The following is a 21221-nucleotide window of genomic DNA, read 5'->3' as shown; positions in this document are numbered from 1 at the left end:
TCTACATTATTTAGACTTCCAGATGTACAAAACATCTGTCATTCCGTCTCTATTAACGATATTGAGATAACTCTGCTCATACTGTCCCAGTTTACACAGCAAAGCTGACAAACTACAAAGAATAGTGTTAGTCTATTGTCACTGTGTTAGGACTAAGGTGAAATGTGAAATATTTTTATGATGTTAAGTAGATTATTCACATAAAAATAAAAATCACACAGAGCACCAACATTTTTTAAAAAAAAGCTTATAGTAAACCTGATAATAAAATGAAAAAAATGTAATTTACTCATACATTACCTGCCTTGAAATGTCAAAAATTATTAAAATATCACTTAACTAAAGAAAGTAAAATTGATTCGGCAGATTTGATATTCACATTGACATTTTGGAGGATCAATGCCGAATTGACAATGTTTAACCCCTGGAGGACCATGGTAGATTTAGCTTTGAGGGCAAGAAAAGTTTTTCTAGTTAAATTCTCATGGCATAACTTAGATTTTTTTTTCATTTGATTTATCTGTAGGAGACTGTTTTTTTTGGGGGGGAGGACGAGCCTTATGTTAAGTAGGTGTCATCTTTTATTGCAAATACCTTAGTGTTTCATTAATATAAATTTTAGGTTATGGCAAAAAAAATGCAGAAAAAATGAAATTTTAATGCAGATTTTATTCAAATTTTTTTTTTTCGCAAAGTGCACCAATTCTTCTTCATGTTGTTACGATCATGAAAATGCCAAGTAAGTATTTTTAATAACATGTATTTATTGTAAAAAAAAATATATATATGTTTGCGTTTTTCTTAATGTTCTACGATTTCTTTAATGCTACTTTTTTTTCTAGGCTACCATCCAAAGATTTCTACAAATACCTGTATTAGATTTTTCGTGACGTTCCAAAATACTTCAGGATCTCATATGCGCTGTCAAGCCATACAGTACTTTTTGAACAATCCTGAGAGACAACTGTATTTTACAACCTATGCACTAATGTTTTTTCCCTCCCAAAAGCCATCCTTCACCCATAGTTGGTAGAAGAACCCAGGGAAGTCTTCTTATATCCCCTATTGGTTTGATTTGCACTTGACAAAATAAATAACAAAGGGCACTGATCACTGGGAAATGTATAAAAAACACCTTTCCTTTGGTATCTTGAGCATGTACGGATATTTAAAATGAGGCCTCATCTTCTGACTTGCGCTGGAGAAGTCTCAGGCATTGAGGAACCTACTTAGGCTATTGGTGGGAATACCAATTTTACTCTTCTGGCATTCCATAAGAAGGAGCTTGGAAAACCCAATTTTCTTTCCATATTGCCGGGCTTCATTCTATTGCTTTCCACTCGAAATGGTATTTTTTTTTAGAACATTGACCATTTCACAAGGAGTAATTGTTTCATGTCTAGGTTTGCCCTTACAATGTGGAATATGGCCTTGGGATCCAGCAAAAGAACCTGGAATCTTTGCCTATACTACAATTCCAAGAGATGCAATTAAAGAGACGCTCTTGTTTCAGTATCTCCTTTCGAAAGCTGCAATTAACATCGATCATCGGAATCAATGGTGTCGTTTGGGGCTTTGGTTTTGTATTACGAGTAGAGTGAATTTGTTCGGATTCGGTTCAGAATACGATCGGCAGCGAATATTGTCTTTCCAATATACGCCGAACACAACCAAACGTCATTAGAGTCAATGGGACTAGAAATTACCGAATATGTTCGGAACCGATCATCAAACATACAATTGGCACGAATAGGGTACCTGTATGGCACGAATATGGCAACTTCAGATTCGGCGACCGAATCCGAACAAATTTGCTCAATTCTAATTACTAGTAATATTCAATGTTAAATTGTTGAAGGCTTTCTGACTGTGCTATCATTGCACCTAAAAATAAAAAAGAGTTAAAAAAGGTGCTATTTAGAGTTGCCCTTTAAAGAATGTTAGGGATAATGAAAAATATATGCTTTCTTGCAAAAAATATCTTCACTTTTGCCCAATATTTTGTGTTGCAACTCAATAATACTAATTTCAACCCCTTTCCGAGATGAGATGTAATAGTATGACTTATTGAGGAGTGAGTTCCTGCAAATGGACATACTAACATATCATGGTAATTGTGGGTATAGGAACTGTGCTCGGTAAGATCACCAAAGGGAGCTCAGCTTAAACCACCACTACTGCATTTTTTCTTTTCTTTTCATAGCTGGAGTGGTGCTTCCAGTCCTCTGCCCCCAGTTATATACTCACCCTCCAAGTCTTTCCCATTGTTTGAAACCGCTGCGGTTCCACGAATCATCTTGTGAGCACAGCTTCTGATTGGCCGGTAGTCAGAAGTTACCTAAGTAAAAAAAAAAAAAAAGTTAAATATTTGTAAAAATGAAAAAAAATCAAAATAAAGAATGAAAAAACCCACAAGAAAATGTTTCAGCAACAAAAATGCATTTTTGTGTACAAATAAAACGAAATAAAAAAAAAAACATTTAGTCGTATTTGGCATTTTTGTGTGTGATATTACAATAAATGCTTCATGTCATTTATCTCGTATGGTTATAAAAATCTCTAAAAAATCTCAAAAATAATTTTTTCATTACGCAAAAAGGTAAGAATTCATTTATAAAAATAAAGCATCATGGCTTTTAGCAAAATTCAAGCCTAAACATGGTTTTGGGGAATAAAAAATGTATACCTCTGAGAATGTAGCAATGGAAAAAAATATGATTTTGTCTAAAAAAAAATGTTCATAGTGAGCAAAAGTAGCACAACATAAAAACCCTATATAAATGTGGTATTACTGTAAATCGTAGACCCAAAGATTAAAGCTTTCTTATCTCTTTTGCCGGATGGATAACGTCCTTAAAAATGCAACAAATAAAGCAATTTTTGAACTGTTGTATATTTTTTCCTTATGGCTCTAAAAAAAATTCTGTGAAATGCTCATTTTACATTTATCCTGTGCTCTATACTGAGCACTTACATCTCACACTGAGCACTTACACTTTTCCACTTTTCTGTTTTAATCTTAGAAAAACAGGATTCAGATAGAACCTCTGATGAAAGCATTCTCTGCAGTGAAGCAGATGGAGTGACTTTGGACTTTGTCTGGCCTCCTTCCGGAAGGTGTCCCATCTTTTAAAGCATGCACGAAAGCGCAGTTGACCATAGTTTTGCTTACCTCTAAAACGATGAACCCTGCCATAACAGAGGGACCTATCTCCCTTCTTTCAATTAATATTTTTGTCTGACTCACGTATTTAGAAGATTTAGATGGAAACCTCGATGTACGTACTCAATGTAGAGTGCATGATAAATGTGAACCGAGTCTAAAAAGCAATCCAAAATGTTATGTCTACAATGATAATATAAAAAAAGCTTTAAAGACTCAAAAACAACAAGCCCTTACTCAGGTATGTCATTTGTCAATGGATCTATAGGGGGCTATCAAGTTATTGGTAACACAAAGTCCCTGGAAAGGCAACATGGCTCCCTTCAAAAAAAATATAGAGAAATACGAGTTCCCAAATTTAAATGTACTCCTCCATTCTGTGCCCTACAGTGTGCAGAACCCACAGTTAGAAACCTCATGTATATCCCTGCTGTGACAGGAAGTACCCAATTTATAAGCTGCATGTCTCCTGAAGAAAAAGTTGGTCACAATATACAGTGGCTTTCAAAAGTATTCATCCCCTTCCCTTTTTACCGTTTTGTTACATTACAACCTGTAATCCGATTTGCATGTGATGCATCAGCACTAAATAGTCAAAGTTGGTGAAGTGAAGTGAGAAAAATATAGGCATAAATTAAATTTATGAGATCAAATAACTAAAAAATGGAATTTGTATATGTATTCACCCTGTTTGTGATGAAGCCTCTAAAAACTTCTGGTGCAAGCAATTACCTTCACATGTCACTTGCTTAGTGAAAGGAAATCCACTTCTGTGCAATCTAAGTGTCACATGGTCTGTCAATATATGCACACCTTTTCTGAAAGGCCACAAAAGCCGCAACACCATTAAACAAGAGGCACCACTAACCAGAAAAACATGAAGACTAAGGGTTTCGCCAAACAAGTCAGGGACAAAGTTGTTGAAAAGTACAAGTCACTGTTGGGTTATAAAAAATATCACAATCTCTGATGATCCAATAGAGCACCATCAAATCCATTACCATCAAACGGAAAGAACATGGAACCAAAAAAAAACCTGCCAAGAGAGGGCTGCCCACCAAAATTCTCAGCCTGGGCAAGGAGAGCATTAGTCAGAGAGGCAGCACACAGGCCAAAGACAACCCTGAAGGAGCTGCACAGTTCTCAAGCAGAGACAGGAGTATGTGTCCATACGACTACAGTAAGTCAAACACTCCATAAAGGTGTCCTTTTTGGAAGAGTTGCCAGAAAAAAACCTTTACTTACACACAAAAATTGTAAGGTTTATTTAGAGTTTGCCAAAAGGCATATGGGAGAGTCCCCAAATCTATGGCGGAAGAAGCTGTGGTCAAATGAAACCAAGATTTAACTTTTTGGCCACCAAGTTATGTAAACGCTATGTCAGGTGCTAAGCCAACGTAGCTCATCACCCGAAGAACACTAGTAAAACATGATAATAGCAGCATCATGCTGTGGGGATGGTTTTCAGCAGCAAGAATAGGGAAATGGTCCAATTCGAGGGGAACATGGATGGTGCAAAATACTTGGATATTCTTAAGCAAAATCTGTTTCAGTCTGTCAGTGATTTAAGACTGGGACGGAGGTTCATCTTCCAACAAGACAATGACCCAAAGCATACTGCTAAAACAGCACTCAAGTGGTTTAAGGAGAAGCGTGTAAATGTTTTGGAGTAGCCTATTAAAAGCCCAGACATTAATCCAGTGGAGAATCAGTGGTCACACTTGAAGATTGCTTTTCACTAGAAGAAATGGTCTACCTTGAAGGAGCTGTAGCAGTTTATACCTTGAGGACTGGGCAAAAATCTCAAGATGTGGAATATCATAGAGACTTATACAAAGTTAGTTGCAACTGCAATTTGTGCAAAGGGAGGCTCTACAAAGTACCAACTTTAGGGGAGTGAATAGTTATGTACACTGAATATTTTGTCTTATTCGTTGTTTGCTTCACAAAAAAAAATCCAAATCTTCAGAGTTGCAGGAATGTTCTTTACATGAACTGATGCAAACCCTAAAAAAACAGTGAAATTCCAGGTTGAGAGGTAGCAAAACCTAAAATATGCCAATGGGTGTGAATCCTTTAGGCACCAAGCTGAAATATTTACAATTTTCACTCTGCAACACCGACTGGGTGTAGACAACACCTGTGGGATCAAAATAGTCAAAATCCCCGTATGTTAATTCACGGAGTGGTATAATTTCCTAAATGGAGTCACTTGAGGCAACTCAGGAGCTACGGCGGCCACAAACTACACACACGGACCAAATTGCTGGTACCCTCCTGTTAAAAGTACGAAAAACCTACCATGGTCAAATCGTTAAAGATGGTGAATTAGAATCTCTAAATCACAATGTTTGAGCAAGAGAGAAGTTTTTAAAAAAAAGCAGTCGTTTTTTTAATCTCATACAACCCTTTTAATTAATCAGACACATGTAAGTATCTCATATAGCACCTAAATTATAATTTTCCACCATAACAGTTGTATAATACAGACATGTAATATTAATTAGTATTAGCAGTTGAATAGATTATATGACACTTTGTTCACACTGTTACGACCAAGAAAAGCAAGGACCAAAGAGCTATAGTATAATAAATCTTGGAAAATCAATAAAAATTGGGGTCATATATTGCTTTAAAAGACCGAAAATGCTCATAAGTTGCAGCTATTAACGCCCGACCCCTCCTAATACCTGTGTGTAGTTAGATCCCATAAATCTAGATTGCAGTCACCTTAAATGCTTTTAACTTTCTGAAAGTTCAGCTCACTACCCCAAAATGTGCCAATATATTCACAATGTATTTTACAGGACCTATAAATAAATATAATAATGAATCCATGCCATATTTCTTTCCTGTTGGACGATGCTTTATAGAAACCCCCACTCATTCAAAAGAGCAAAAAAATCTAATGCACTTAAATATAGATTTCAAAGCTAATGTTTTATGGAAAAATATTATATTGATCATCCATTAAAATGCAGCGTGACTCCGAGAGGGAGATGATTCATAGCAGGCTGTAAAGATCATTCTTCCGAGGGCATTCAAAGTGAAGTTGGCCATTATGTAGAATTTTCTTTTTGTAATTAACCCATTTATTTTCAGTCAAATGACAAGGCAAAGAAATGTTTAGATGTCAGCTAATGTCAATCTTAGGGGTGTACAACATCTGGGGTCACATGGAACATCCAACTAAAGGAGGTGGCAGAAATCACCAGGCACCCAAGGTTTGCTACTACTACAATTCTTAATCTCTGTTGTATATATTGCAGCAAAGTCACTGGCAAAGTGCTGGAGGGGAGATATGTTTCATGGAGGCTATTAGCTTCAGTGATTTGAACCCAGAAGTTTCCTCCAGCACGTTGTGTGTTGAGAGGGGTTAATCAGTCATTTTAAGGGCTGGGTTTTTGTGGACAACCATAGAGCAGATGTGAGATTGTCTACCTTATCTTCACCCCATGGTGTGGTCTGGGGTTTAAATAGTTGGCCTCCTGAAGTATTCAGTGTGACTGGAGAGGCTATCTCCAGAGAAATGTTAATGCTTGGGATAACCTGAGCCGTGTGTGTTTTTGCTAACCCTGAGCGGGTGGATCCCCGTTATCACAAGGACTGTGCTTTGTGCTACCACTTTGCTTTGTTTTCTTGTTTTTGCCCAAAAGGAGCATGTTTATTTTGACTTCACTATGGTTTATTCTGAATTTATAGTAAACCAGTGAAGATCTTAAAGAGACAGTGTTCCCATGTTTACCTCTGTGTACAGCTGAGTGAGCCAATCTACCACAATATTCACACATTATATATCATTGTATTTGGATTACTTTATGGGTGGAACTGTTATTTGTTTCACAATAATAATATTGAGTGGCACTTCTGCTTATACTTCAGGATATTATCTTGCAGTGTATGGAGGTGGCACACTATCTATGTCCACACCTTAATAAACAGGCCAGAAAAAGCTAATTTTATTCATTTTTGTCTGTGCGCATTTCAGCTGCCATAGCTTTTTCATTATTTTTCACTCATGTGGCAGTATGGAGCTTTGTTTTGTACTGAACAAATTGTATTATAAATTACTGTAAATTCTATATAATTTTTTGTGACAAATATTTTGATTTTTTTTGTTATATTTTGTACAGTTTCTCTTATTTTTTTTTCAGACTAACCTGTTAAATGAATTCTTTAGGTTGGTACAGCATTTTGCATACCTAAAATGAGTAGGTTTTTTTTCACTTTTTGTTACATGTATGCGATAATTTATTTTATATGGAGAAACCTTTCACTTTCTAATTTTTTTTTTTGCAGGCGTTAATATTTATTTTTTCATTATTTGTTCCCCAAGAAATCAAAGCTCTCTGGAGATAATATTTTTCCCTTATAATTAAGAGTATTTTTGGGTCTCTCCAGATACGATCAAAGGTTTATAAAAAAAAAAACTCTGCAAAGACAACAGCCCTGGTGCATGAGTTATTGAGGTGATCAGCAGGAGGGGCCATGAGTCGTCTGATTCAGTGAGGACCACGAGAAGAGGAGGCCTTTTAGACATTAAAGATTACATTAATGAATTCTCCATTCCTGGCATTTGCAGACTTTTCCTTTTATTTTGTTCACCAATGGAAGTCTCCATGGGTTTGGAGTCATGTTGGCTCAAGTTTAAGATTGACAAGAATGGGTGATCGCATATGGCAGCCAATCTTTATGGGATATGGGAAGAAACCCTGAGAACTATACCTCATTCATATTTGAGTTATTGGCCCTGGTGTGGGCTATGATTGGGGAGTTTGCACAATATTTGCCAGGGTTTGAAATTTAAGTGTGAACTGATAAGCTGTTGGTCATTTGAAATGTGCGAAGATGAGAGCATTCGAGAAGTGATAGGTGGCCAGAATGTCTAAACTGACCATTACCAGATAGCCTAACCCAACCTGATGAACTCTTGAGAGGGACACATGAACAACCTGCCCAAGATGTGAAGAGGAGTTGGAGGGGGACGAGACCCCAGACTTCAGATAGTTTGCGACAGTTCAGTGACCTCTCTAAAACATAGAGAAGAATGCTGACCAAACCAGGTCTTAAATCGCCCACGAGACGAAAGGGAGCAAGGTCAATTGACTGAACCAGAATTGTTGAAGATATGGAAATGATTAATGTTATGTCACAAACCCAATTGTGAGAAATGGCCAGACTTGTTTATTGGTGCTTTACAGATACTTCGACAGTGGGAGCTGTTCTGTTTGAGGAATGTCCTGTTATACAGGTGGATCCAGTCTCCAAAAGAATTTGGGACCATGTGGCAGGTAGTGATTCCCCAAAAGATTGTGCTCAGTGTGGCAAAGGAAGCCGAAGAGATGGATCCACTTTGGAATGGAGAGGGGAAGTACCATCAGTGCGAACTTACTAAACCTCCCGAGCAAAGAACACCTATGCAGGTAATAAAGACTTTTGAGGCCTTGGGAGTGCTGATGGTAGACTACCTCATGATTCATCCATCCATTAATAGCTGTTAGTACTGTCTAGTGATGGCAGATCACTACATTTTGCAGTCATGACCCGACCAGAGATCAAGAGGGCAAGTCAGCAGCCTGTGCTATCTGTCATAAATTAATGTGGGTAATACGGATGTCCAAAGGGAATTCACTCTGACCAAGTAACCTGTTTTCAAGGAAGAGTTCATGCCAGAACTAGTGTGGGTGTACAATAACTGGGCTCATATCACAACAGAGTGTACCCCCCACACATTGCTGTTTGGCCATAATGGCCAGGAGATTGCTGAATTAAAGATTGATCTTCTGAAGAATTGCATTAGTCTGACCACTACGACTTTGGTTTGGGAACACTGACATTGGTTATAGGCATTGAGACATCTGGTCAGGCAGAGGATTCAGGAGAAGAGACACCCTGAATTGACACTGGTGCAAAAGTCACCATTACAGCCGGAGGATTGAATTTTGGTAGGAGCAAAGTGCTCTTAGGGAACATTGTAATTCAGGAGGAAGGTTTTTCTCCCTTTGAGCGACAAGTAGATCATACCCCGAGAATCCTGTGTATGAGGTTTGGTCAAAAGGACATCACATCAGGAAGAGTGCTGCACCATAACATGCTGCAACCATGTGTGTCTGAGTAAGAGAGGGTGACTAAGATTGAGAGAACAGAGGAACTCTGTACCTGCAATATTCGCCATTGTCGAGGATGATTGTTATGTGGTACCCAATGTACTAGAGAAAATAGCACCACTACCTAGGACTAACGCAGAAGATAGGTTGGAGGCGGAGCCCAAAGGATTAGTGCCTGAAAGCTCGAATATCCCAGATGAGATGAGTCAGGATGGACCCTGCAGAATTGAGCTTACAAACGCTGGTACATTGGGGAGATACTACCAACTAGTGGACATAAATGGCCAATGTAGGCAGTTGAGAAATACTGTAACAAAAACACAGACTTGTTGCTAGAGGGAAAGCAAAAGGCCAGATGCTCTAGAGACACATGAAAGGCCTGTGACTCAGGAGAGAAATATAAAAGCTGCAGGGACCAGCAGAGGCAGTCACCAGCTGCCTGGACTTGTACCAAGTCACTATTAGTGGAGAGAAGAAGACAGTGCTGGCTTATGGCCAAGTCATGTGAGCACGTGTCAGAGTACACAGGATTGGTACTGCCGAGGATTAATCGATAGACACAGAGTCCTTCCAGAAAGTAAGACGTCTCGTATACCGGAATGAAGATCAGAGCAAAGGAAGAAGACTGCAGAGGTATTGATCATGTGAGCAGTAGGGAGTGAGAGTTTCTCTCCCCTGAGACTGTAGATGACAAGAGAAGGTCTAATGTCAACTAGAACTGCCTGTGGACTATGGTGAGAGACCGGACTGAGGCGGCCTAGAGGCGTTCATAGTTGGTGGATTCTTACTAGGGTCCTGGTGCGCCAACCGCAGTTTCTGCAGTTTCCACATTGATGCTGTCAGTAGACAGATCACCATATCATTATTACCACACATTATTGTGCATTAATTCTGTTATTCACTTACCCCTGTACATTGTATTTGCCTTCTGTTAATACTGTTGTTTCAGCTAGTATTCATTGGGTGCATATCCTGTAGTGAGTTGACAGGTAGATGGTCAACTGAGTTAGTTGAGTACGACAAAGTTCAGTGTGCCGAAAAGTGAAAGGTTATGTGTTTAAGAAGCAGACACTATCAATTTAGTTGATGAATAGGATATCGGCATTGTACTTTTCATTGCAGTTGTACTGGGACTTCTGTATTCTAGGGCAGTGCTTAGATTACTAGGGACATGACTAGAGTAAGACTGGTAGCCACAGAGTGGTAGCCATATGAACTGTTACCATCATAACAATATTCTCATATTTTGTCTTGTTAATTGTGTAAATAGTTTAATGAATAATAACCTGTTCTTTTATAGCCACCTAGTCCGTGTCCTCTGGTCCGCTGCATCATCCAACCTATTTACATTAATATGGTAGGGTCCGTTCAGTAGTAAACCCTACTATAACGGTGTGGTGGTATATTTAGTGTATTTTGGCATTTTTTGCTGTTATACTATAAAATATTAGATATCTGTGTTTGTTGGTGTATGTTGTGTTTTTTCAGGTGGGTAAGGGGTAGAGTACATTTCCTTACAACTGTTAACAGACTCACAGAGGACAATGCAACAAAGCAAAAACCTAGTGTTTGTAGGGGCAGGACCCAGGTCCAAAAATTGACCAGGTGTAAAGATACATCAGGGTTGCAATCATGTCAGCACATTCCATACTCACTGTGCTGTCAGCTGCTTCTTCCCTGCTGTGTTCCCCGTTCTTCTGTTCACTTAAAGGACAGAAGGCAGAGTCCAAAGCAACTTTAAACATAATGGATTTATTCTCTTCAGGACACAGCACATTCATAACACTTCCGGCACACTTGTCACAGTACCAGCAATGCATTATTATTCGCTTCTCCCTTACTTCTTCTACTTCACTGGAATAGGTCACAAAGTTGCAACGGGACAAGGAGCCCGGAGAAAACGGCACTTCAACCTATCTTCCCTTGAATCGACTTCAGTCCAGACATGGACATATTCATCTACTAGGTTGTCCACACCCTTTTGGTTACCCTGCCCGCGCACTCGCTGGTGACCCACTCTACTACTTTAGCACCCAATCTTCTTCAGTAACCTCATCAGTACTTCTTCACTACGTTGCTGCAGATACCATGCACTGCACTCTTCTCTTCTTCCCTATTACTTCCACTCCTTTCTATGGATGGCTGGGCTTCTCTGCTTGGGAACGTTGTGTGATAGCTAAGGAGCTCAGACCCCAAGGTCACCTGAGCACACCAGGAGTCTTCCCCCGTCTGACTATAACCAGGAAATCTGTCTAGCTTATTCCCCAGCTACCACTCCTACAATTAACCTCTAAAGTGCCCTACAACTATGCTTTCCTATGCAGTGTACTCAGTGCCCCCATCTAGTGGCCTATTCCCTAACTGCACTGTCCCCAACTTACATATAGTACAATATGGCAATAAACACGTATATACAGCTTACACTTAATACAAAGATATGCAAATACGACACATTGAAGTATGACAATTATGTATGAGTTAATAGAAGCATCAACATTTAAAGGGCTAGGCCCTGACCCTCTTACACAGGGCCCCATAGAACTCTAGTCACACCCCTGTCTAGAACTATTTTTCTAGAATTAACTCCATACTATATTTTGTGCCTAAACCAAAAGCATGTTTAGAAATATCAATAAAACATTACACACATTCTCAGTTCTGAATTAATAATCATGAAAGTCTCGTTTTTTAATTTAAATTATTACAGAGGCATTTTTCTCCTGCCATCAGTCTAATGTCTCTAAGGATCTTCTAAGTCTATATTTCAGGATTCTGGTGTCCGGGGAAAGCTAAAATCCAACAATGGAGACGTTAAATGACTTGAAGTAATCGTTTTGGCTTTGGAAGTCTCCACTGACCATAATGGATCTTCTCCAAATGATGCTGTTCATGTTAGTATGTTGTACTGAGAGTGTATTCTTTTTTTAACGCAAAAGAATATAATCTTTAATTGCTGGGTATAATATTATGGTAGACTACCTTTAAAAATATACTAGGGCAGTAAAAGTTTTTTTTTGCAAATTTTAATAAAAATGTTCTGTAGTATGCTCACTTGTTTCATTATACAATCATTGACACTTTTATGGTTAAATGGGGTAATCCACTTTCTGACATCTTGTGTCTATGACAAATTAGAATGTACACAAACCTTCTACCTTTCTATCAGTTGAAGGATCAAACACTTCAAGTCTATGTTTCAAATACTTTTTTAAAGTCCAGAAAGTCATGGTAACTTATCTTCTTATTCCCCTTCTTGCGAAACATACCAGTTCCACATGTGAAGGTTTGTTCATTAAACATCAGCAAACACAAATTGTATCCTTCACGGCAGGAAGGGGAGTTACGATCTCGGCTACAGAAAGTGTCTTGACAACCAGGCCCATGAGGAAGGGAGGCCCGCCAATGCCAGCTTCAATTTCTCTTCCATTTTCATATTCAGATACAAAATAAGCTGAAATACTTTGCAGTGCAGAGACCCGCTGGCTCCCTGCACTGCAGTACACACTGTCAGCCAATCAGAGGCTGGAAGCAGATGTTGCCCTGCTCTGAACAGGCAGCTCATGGCAGTGATGCTATGCATTGCTCGTGCCGGCAGACCAAAGTCAGCTGTTGGCTTCTGCACCTGCTATAGAGGATGATGCCACACGTTGTGGGACCAGGAGAAGGTAAGAATAATCATTTGTATATTTTTGAAATGTGCTGGAGAAGAACAGAAGGGGGGCAGGATGAGGTACGTTATACCAAGAAAGTGGACCATTACAATGGACATTGTTATAGGATAGGGCTCTGGATGGGGGGACATTATTACGGAAAGGGCCCAGGATAGGGGTCACATATTTCTGAAAGGGGCCAGGAGGAGACATTATTACTGAAATGGGCCAGGATGGAGGACATTATTTTACAAAGGGGCCCAGAATGGAGGAAGTTATTAAATTAAGGGCCAAGGAGAGGCAACTTTATTACATGATGGGGTACATTATACCAGGAAGGGGTCCAGGATAAGGAACATTGTTATAGCATGGGGTGCAGAATTGGGGGCATTATTACTGGAAGACCCCAGGATGGAGGACATTACTACAAGAAGGGGCCAGGATGGGGGGAGATTATTACAGTAAACAGCCATAACCGGGAACATCATTACATGGGGGGGTGAACAGGCATGCCTTTATAGCATAGGGAAAGCTGGAAGGGTCCATATATCTAACCAACATGCAGGTGGGGTCTCAGGTCCAAATTTTGCATTGGGGCCCATTGAGCCCTAGCAACTTACAAGGAGCCTGCAGAATTTTCTGTAAACTGTTATTCACAGATGACAGCAGGAAAGAGACAGATTAAGAACTCTCCCACTATTTCTATATACTTGCAGTGGGTGTCCGGGCATATAATATTGATGGCCTATCCACTGGATAAATAATCAATATCATATTGCTGGAGTCCAACACCAATCAGCTGTCATTACATCGGGGCAGACAGATATAAACATTGAATGGAGCTTAACAGCACAGCTCAGTTCAATGCGTAGATGTCGCTGCCGGGTACTGCAGATCAACTTCTGTCCTCTCAAATTTCTAAGCATGTAATCAAATATAGGACCAGACTATCCCTTTACTAAGTAGCCCCATGTGGTTAAGAGACTATTAAAGGCCTGACAAAAGACCAACTATGGAACAGGAAGATGAGCATCAAATTACATCATTTGGTCCTAGGTAAAAAAAATTAGTTTTTTGAAACCCATTTGAAAATAGACATCAATTTGTTGAATCCCCTTTGGCTCTGGCATCGCCTCCCAATGCTTCTTGCAGGTCTTTCTTTGCAAGACTGAGGGTACGTGCACACGCTGCGGATTTGGCCGCGCGGATATTGTAAAATCCGCATGTAAATCTGCAGGTCAAAAGACCTGCGGTTTTACCTGCGGATTAGCCTCCGGTTTTGCCCTGTGGTTTTTCATCTCCACAATGGAAGAGATGGCAAACCGCAGCAGAATCCGCAGCGTGTGCACACACCCTGAAGAATTGATGTCCCATGTAAACCATGACCGCTGCAGCCAATCAAGGGGCTCATGGGTGATGTTGAGGTATCAGTGATTGACTGCACAGGTCTTGCATTGCTAACTGGACATCACCGACGTAGCCCTGTAAGCAAAGACAGATGGGGAGCAGCGGAGATGCAGTGGTGGAGTTCGGGGGACATCTAGAGACCACTACAAATGTTGTAATTTTGATTTAAAAAAAGTTCTAAAATTTATCAAGACATTTTACAAAAAGTGTTCTATCAAAAGCATGCAAATATTTGAGAAAGATAAAGGAAAAAGTATTTAAGAGACAATGGTACGGAGAAATGAGAATGTAAGGGTATGAGCACACTGGCAATTTTTGTAATAAAAAAAAATGCAAATACTGATGCATAGGAAAAATGCTGCGTAAAATACGCTTTTCTGTGTTTTTTTACTTGCATTTTTTCCCATACATTGGAAAGGGTGAAAAAAAGAAACATGCCAAAAATGTAACAAAAATGTTCAAAAGGAGTGTCTATTTTACGTAGAGTCTTTCCTGTCAACCCATTAGGATATGTTTGCAGCAGAATTTTCCCTAAGTCAGGCATTTAAAAAAAGTAAAGTGAGAGCCAAAAGCTTTCATAGGATAATTTAATATTGTATAACAAACAATTATATTATATATCAAAGAAATTGGGAAATCCCAATGATCTGATACAATCTCCATAGAAGATAAAAAATAAATATATGGAAATTGCTTAAAAATGGATATTGGGAAGGATAGGATCATAGAGTTGAGTGATTCTCCCGACATTCGTTGTGAACAGATTTGCTGAATTCAGGTGGGATAAACAAGTAGCAATAAATAAATTAGATGTCAATTGAATCAGCCAGGAAAGGTTAATAAAATATTATACTCCCCTCTCCTTGGCACTCCCCATATCTGCCCTGTTTGCGATAGCCTTGTCTATCTTCCATATTCTGCCTTGTAACTTCTTCCCTCCTTCTGGTTGGGTCTTCCATTCCCTACCTCGCACATTACAAGTGGGGTACAATGCATTTCATTGTACCAAGCAAAAATAGAAAGCACTTTAGCACCGATGCTCCACCTATGTCTCAATCCTGGTTCCAAGAGGCCAAAAAACACACATCAGTTTATGACACCATAAAATCCCAAAAGGAACCGGTGCTCAATCCATAGGAAAAAAACAAGCAGTGAATCCATATGAAAACAAATAACAGATGGCACTCACCGTTCGAGTATGAATGGCTTTTTTCAGGAATAAAAGGCATCGGCACAGGAGACATGTGGAAAGTACGGATATGGCAGTTTCGCGCTCTTGCGCCTCAATGGGTCCTGAGGACATGTGGAAAATACGGACTGTGGACTATGGCCATTTCACGCTCTTGCGCCTCAATGGGTCCTGAGGACATGTGGAAAGTACGGACTGTGGACTATGGCTGTTTCACGCTCTTGCGCTTCAACGGGTCCTGAGAACCCGTTGAAGCACAAGAGCGTGAAACAGCCATAGTCTGTACTTTCCACATGTCTGCCGTGCCGATACCTTTTGTTCCTGAACAAAGCCTTTCATACTCGAACGGTGAGTGCCATCCATTATTTCTTTTCATATGGATTCAATGCATTTCATTGCACAGATTTTGAGCACATTTCAATATTTTGCATTGCAGTCAAATAAAAATATCCAAACACTATTATTACACCTGGAAATGAAAAAATATGCTGATATGCAAACTGTCATGATCCAGGTTGGATTATGACAGATTTTGCACACGTAACCTTTTTTTTCCTTTGAGCTGTTTGCTTAAAGTTAGTTTTGCCCCCGGTGGCCATTAGGGTCATTACACTGTGGTTGTTTTAGTTCTAGTTTTGCCCCCGGTGGCCGTTAGGGTCATTGCACTCTGGTTACTGTGGTTCAGTTGCCCCTGGTGCTATTGCACGTGATAATGAAGCAGGTGTGATTCCCTGGCTGCTACCTATAAAGGAGTAGCAGGTGGTCTCACTCACTGTTGGTGATATTGCTCATTTCCAACCAAGTCTGGTGAAGGAAGGAACTACAGAGAGGAGTTCCTGGCAGCTCAGGGGAGCTCTGGTGTAATAGCTTCAGGCGGAAGCTGAATTCAGGTGTCGAGCTTCAGGGGTGAAGCTGAACTTTGGTGTTGTACTCTGTTGCTGGGAGCAATAGCAACAGAGCAAAGCTAAGTGGTGTTTTTCTCTGTTTGTGACTTTCCTTGTGTGTGTATTAGGTGCAGTGGTGGGATTAGTTTCTGCACTGTCCTGTTCATTAGAGAGGGATAGGTGCAGGGTGAGCTAGGGATTTGAGATATCCAGCTCGTCGCCAGGTGCGAAACCTGCCTAGGGATCGTCAGGAGTGTAGGGACACTGACTCAGGGGAGTGCAGGAGGTCTCCACGTCCCCGTTCCCTATTGCAGGGCCCTCCATTGTAACGGTTTCCCCGGTATTTCCCTTAACGCTGTTTAAATTCGCCCTGCTGGAGGCGGTGTATCCATGTTCACGGGTGTTAAGAAATTCGCCCTGCTGGAGGCGGTGTATCCAGTCACACGTGACATCACACAAAACAAACAATGATGCCGTGTAGTATTCATAGACACAAACTCCCCCTGAGGAAGACGTTCGCGAAACGCGCGTTGGGGCCCGCGTCATCCGAGTCCCCCTTCAGTTCGATCACTTGGATTATAATTATCTAGTATCTATCCCTTATATTTGAAAGCTTGGGTGTATTGGGTGTCTCAGACCACAGGTATTGGCTGCTATCATTCTATTGTGTTTACTATATATATCCTGTGGTTGGTTCTATTTTTTTCAACATTGATATGTTATGAATTAAGTTTGTCCATCCTTTGCGCAAGCACTTTATACTTCCCTACAGGATCTGTGTGTGTGTATATTTTGCCATGAATCCCTTTACATAATTGAGTTTCCATAACAGCCCCCCTTGTGGGTTTTTTTTACCCTCCCTGATCTTTTTTCTGGCTAGATATATTGACTTATTCCAAAGGCTGTGACTCCTGTTTGGATGTGGCACTTTAGTAACAGTGGGGGAGGGCAGTGACACCAATCAGTTTGTACCTGTCTTTGTCTTTATTAATTTCTAATAAAGATTATTCATAATTCTTGATATGCTCTAGTGTCCATTTTTCTTTTCTCTTTGGTCTACATTATAATTATGGATGAGCGATTTATTTGACCGGATTTTCCTTTTGGTGCTCTATTCAATAGTGCTACAATACTCTACACATAATTAGCACTTCCATACTGTACACATAAATATGATCGTGTCCTGTACACAAGAAAAAATGTGCTGGTCTGCATATAAATAGCACCACAATCAGTATAAGTCAAAAGTACTGCTAACTATAAAAATAAAAAAATACTGCTACACTCTCCACATATATAGTAGTGCTACACTGGATATGTAAATAATGCATTACTGTTCTGTACAAAAGAATAAATCTGCTGACCTATACATAAATAGTACTACAAACAGTAAACACCAATAGTACTGCTATCTATAAATATAAAAAAAAGACAATACACTACAAATAAATAGTAGCTCTGTACTGGATGTGTAAATAATGCAATACCGTTCTGTACACAAGAACAATTGTGCTGACCTACACGTAAGTAGCATCACTAAGGCTGGTTTCACATTTGCGTTTGGAGGCTCAGCGTACGCTCGCTGTGAATCTCTGCCCCCTGCCGCGCCTCCTCCGGTCAGCTCCGCCTATGGGTGCTTGCCGCTGCATGCCCTATCTTTAGCATTGGGTACGCAGGCCATGCGCAGGTATGCTTTTGCCGCCGCATGCGTCCTTTTGGCAGTGCGGCGACCTGCACCAAACGAAATGTGTTGCATTTTGGTGTGATCATCCCACCGTCAAAAAGATGCATGCGGCAGCAAAAGCATACCTGCGCACGGACTGCATACCCAATGCTAAAGATAGGGTACGCAGGCCGCATGCAGCGGCAAGCACCCATTGGCGGAGCTGACCGGAGGAGGCGCGGCATGGGTCGGAGCTTCACGGCGAGCCTCTGCTGCATCTCCAAACGCAAACGTGAAAGTAGCCTAAGAGTAAACACCAATAATATCTATAAATATAAAAAATACCATTATATGCTCCACACATACAGTAAAAAGCAGCTCTATACTGAACAAGTAAATAATATAATACTGTTCTGACTGTTTACAAGCATAAATGTGCTCTCCTTCTCATAATTAGCATCACTTGCAGCAAACATCAAGAGTCCTGTCTATAAATCTAAAAAATACTGCTATACTGTACACAAATACTAGCTCTATACTGGAAATGTAAAAAATGTGATACTGTTCTGTACACAAGAAAACATGTGCCGATCTGCATATAAATGGTACCACCAACAGTAAACACCAATAGTATTGCCATCTATAAATATAAAAAATATTGCCATACTCTACATGTAAAAAGTAGTGATATATATATATATATATATATATATATATATATATACACATATACAAAGATACTGTATATTGCACTACTTATTACATGTACAGTATGGTAATATTTTTTATTTTTATAGATGGCAATACTATTACAATTTATTTTATTGATAGCAGTATATATATATATATTTTTTATATAAAAGAGGGAAGCACAGAACACTGATCAGGGCGAGGAAGGCAGCAGTTCGGCAAACAGAGGGTGCCAGGTGGGATGACTATACATAAGAAGGATGTGAAGTTATTTTATTTTTTTGGTAAGTTGAGATTAAGAACTTTTAAATGCCGATGCTGCAAAAAAAAAAAAGAAAAGTAAACTCACAATAAATATGATTAAATATTTAGGCATTCATATCCCAAGTACATCAAAATATCTTCATTCATTATCTTTCATGACCATTATTCCAAAAACAAATATATAAAGAAAACTGTAGACTCGTCAAAGATATAAACAGCGGAGGGTCGAGTTAATTAAAAAAAAAGAGTAAATAATCTCGAAACATTTAAAATCCATATTACATATAACTAATATATATATATATTTGGGTACTTTCATAAAAATCAGCACAAACCCGCTGAGTGCGGGGAGCTGAAGAAGAGGCCACGTTTTCCTAATAAGATAGATACGTTTTATAAATTCTCATTTACTCATCAATCAAAAGCATGCAAGAAATGGTAATTATGGTGTATACGTATTTAGAATTATTTATACTGATACATTATTGCTTTCAGTGAGCTTTCGGCACATGGCATAGTAGCAAAACAGTGCAAACATTTCAAATACATAAACACAACTTTAACATGGAAAACATATCTCTGCATATGTTAGTGGTAACATTTCGTTAATAAAATTAATTCAGTTTTATTCTTAAATCTTTATTCATTTTTAAAACCACTGATATGAGTTTTCATCTTGTGTGAGCATCTGCACAAGTAATATAGGTTGGATGTGAGCTCCATGTGTACGCTTGGTGCTGTTGTCTACTTCTTCAGCACAGCTTCTATCCTGCATTTACTCTACTTCCTTTCCATTTGCTTTTCTCCTTTTCTACAACCTTACAATAGAAAGGTGACATTAACCCCTTATTACCCCACTTTCCACCGCAACAGGACAAGTGGGAAGAACCCAACAAAGCTCCAGAATAGGCGTATCTAATAGATGAACCTTTTCTGGACAGCTGATGGCTGCTGTTTTATCAGCGTGAGAATAGCAGCCCGCACCTGTTAGTTTTGCTGGGTGGGTTCAAAAAATAAGGGGGATCAACGTTGTTTTTTTTTTCATTTTTCCCTGCTCGCGCTGTTGCCAGCAGAGCAGGGGAGAATAATGAAAGCCACGTTCAGCATCACATGCAGGGGAACAGCGCTTACAGTAGCGCTACTTCCCCAGCGGCAGTCCGTGCACATGGAGGACAGTGAAAACAAAGAGCAAAAAACACAAATATCCTAAAATAAAAAAGTAAAAAATAAACTGCAAATAATGCATAAAGGTAATAATAATAATAAGGGTATTTAGTAAACATAATTTTGATCAAAATAATGTACAAGCCATCCCGCCACATCAAGGCAACCCTTGTGGGACAGTCCTAACTCTAGTATTTAAACCCTTTCTACTTGCCAAGTGGCGTGAATGTGAACAAGGATCGAGGGACTGAACCACTAGCAAAAACATAGGCCAGACAGGATGGTTTTCCCAAAATAAAATGCAAATGTGATTATTTGCATTATTTGCAGTTTTTTACTTTTTTAATTTTTTAATTAAAATTTTAATTTTCAATTTTTTTTTAAACTTTTTTATTTTTTACTTTGCTTTTTAACCCGGGGGACGGTCCGGGTCCGATGGGTGTCGCGGTCCGGTGCCTCCCATCTTCTAGCGATGACATCCTCCTCCTTGCTTCTGTCATGGCTTCTGCACAGGCATAATTCTCTGGAAGCGCTGGACCTCTCTTACCTCTCCCGGCGCCTGCGCACTGCAGTACTCTGCTCTGCCCTCATCAAGACAGAGAATTATGCATGCGCAGGAGCGCGACAGGAAGCAAGGAAGAGGTGCAAAGGTGTACATAGCCTATATACAGACCTTGGAGCTGCTTTAAGGCTCATGTAGAGAGAGGGGGCAGTTTGTAGTCGGAATCTTTCTGGCTACATGACAGTCCATTGGATTGCCTTCTCCCAATGAAAGGTTTATAATTAGAAATCCAGATGAGTGTCTTGTTTGTGAAAAAGGTTGTCTGGCCAATTAAAAACTTTCAGAATTCTGGAAAACAATAACTAAACAAAAAGCATTTGTATTCCTCTTTTCTCACAAATGGACTCAAGGTAAAATATGTCATATTTACTTTATCCTCCACCGTTCCCGTTTCAAGACTTCCTGGATCTCCTACCAGTTTCTGTACCAACTGCTCTGTCCAAACACATATCTGACTATTGCCAATTACTGGTCTCAG

This window comes from Dendrobates tinctorius, unplaced genomic scaffold (genome assembly GCF_039654945.1).
Source record: "Dendrobates tinctorius isolate UK_male_01 unplaced genomic scaffold, ASM3965494v1 ptg000009l, whole genome shotgun sequence".
In the NCBI taxonomy this organism is placed as follows: Eukaryota; Metazoa; Chordata; class Amphibia; order Anura; family Dendrobatidae; genus Dendrobates; species Dendrobates tinctorius.
This window is presented reverse-complemented; position numbering follows the sequence as displayed.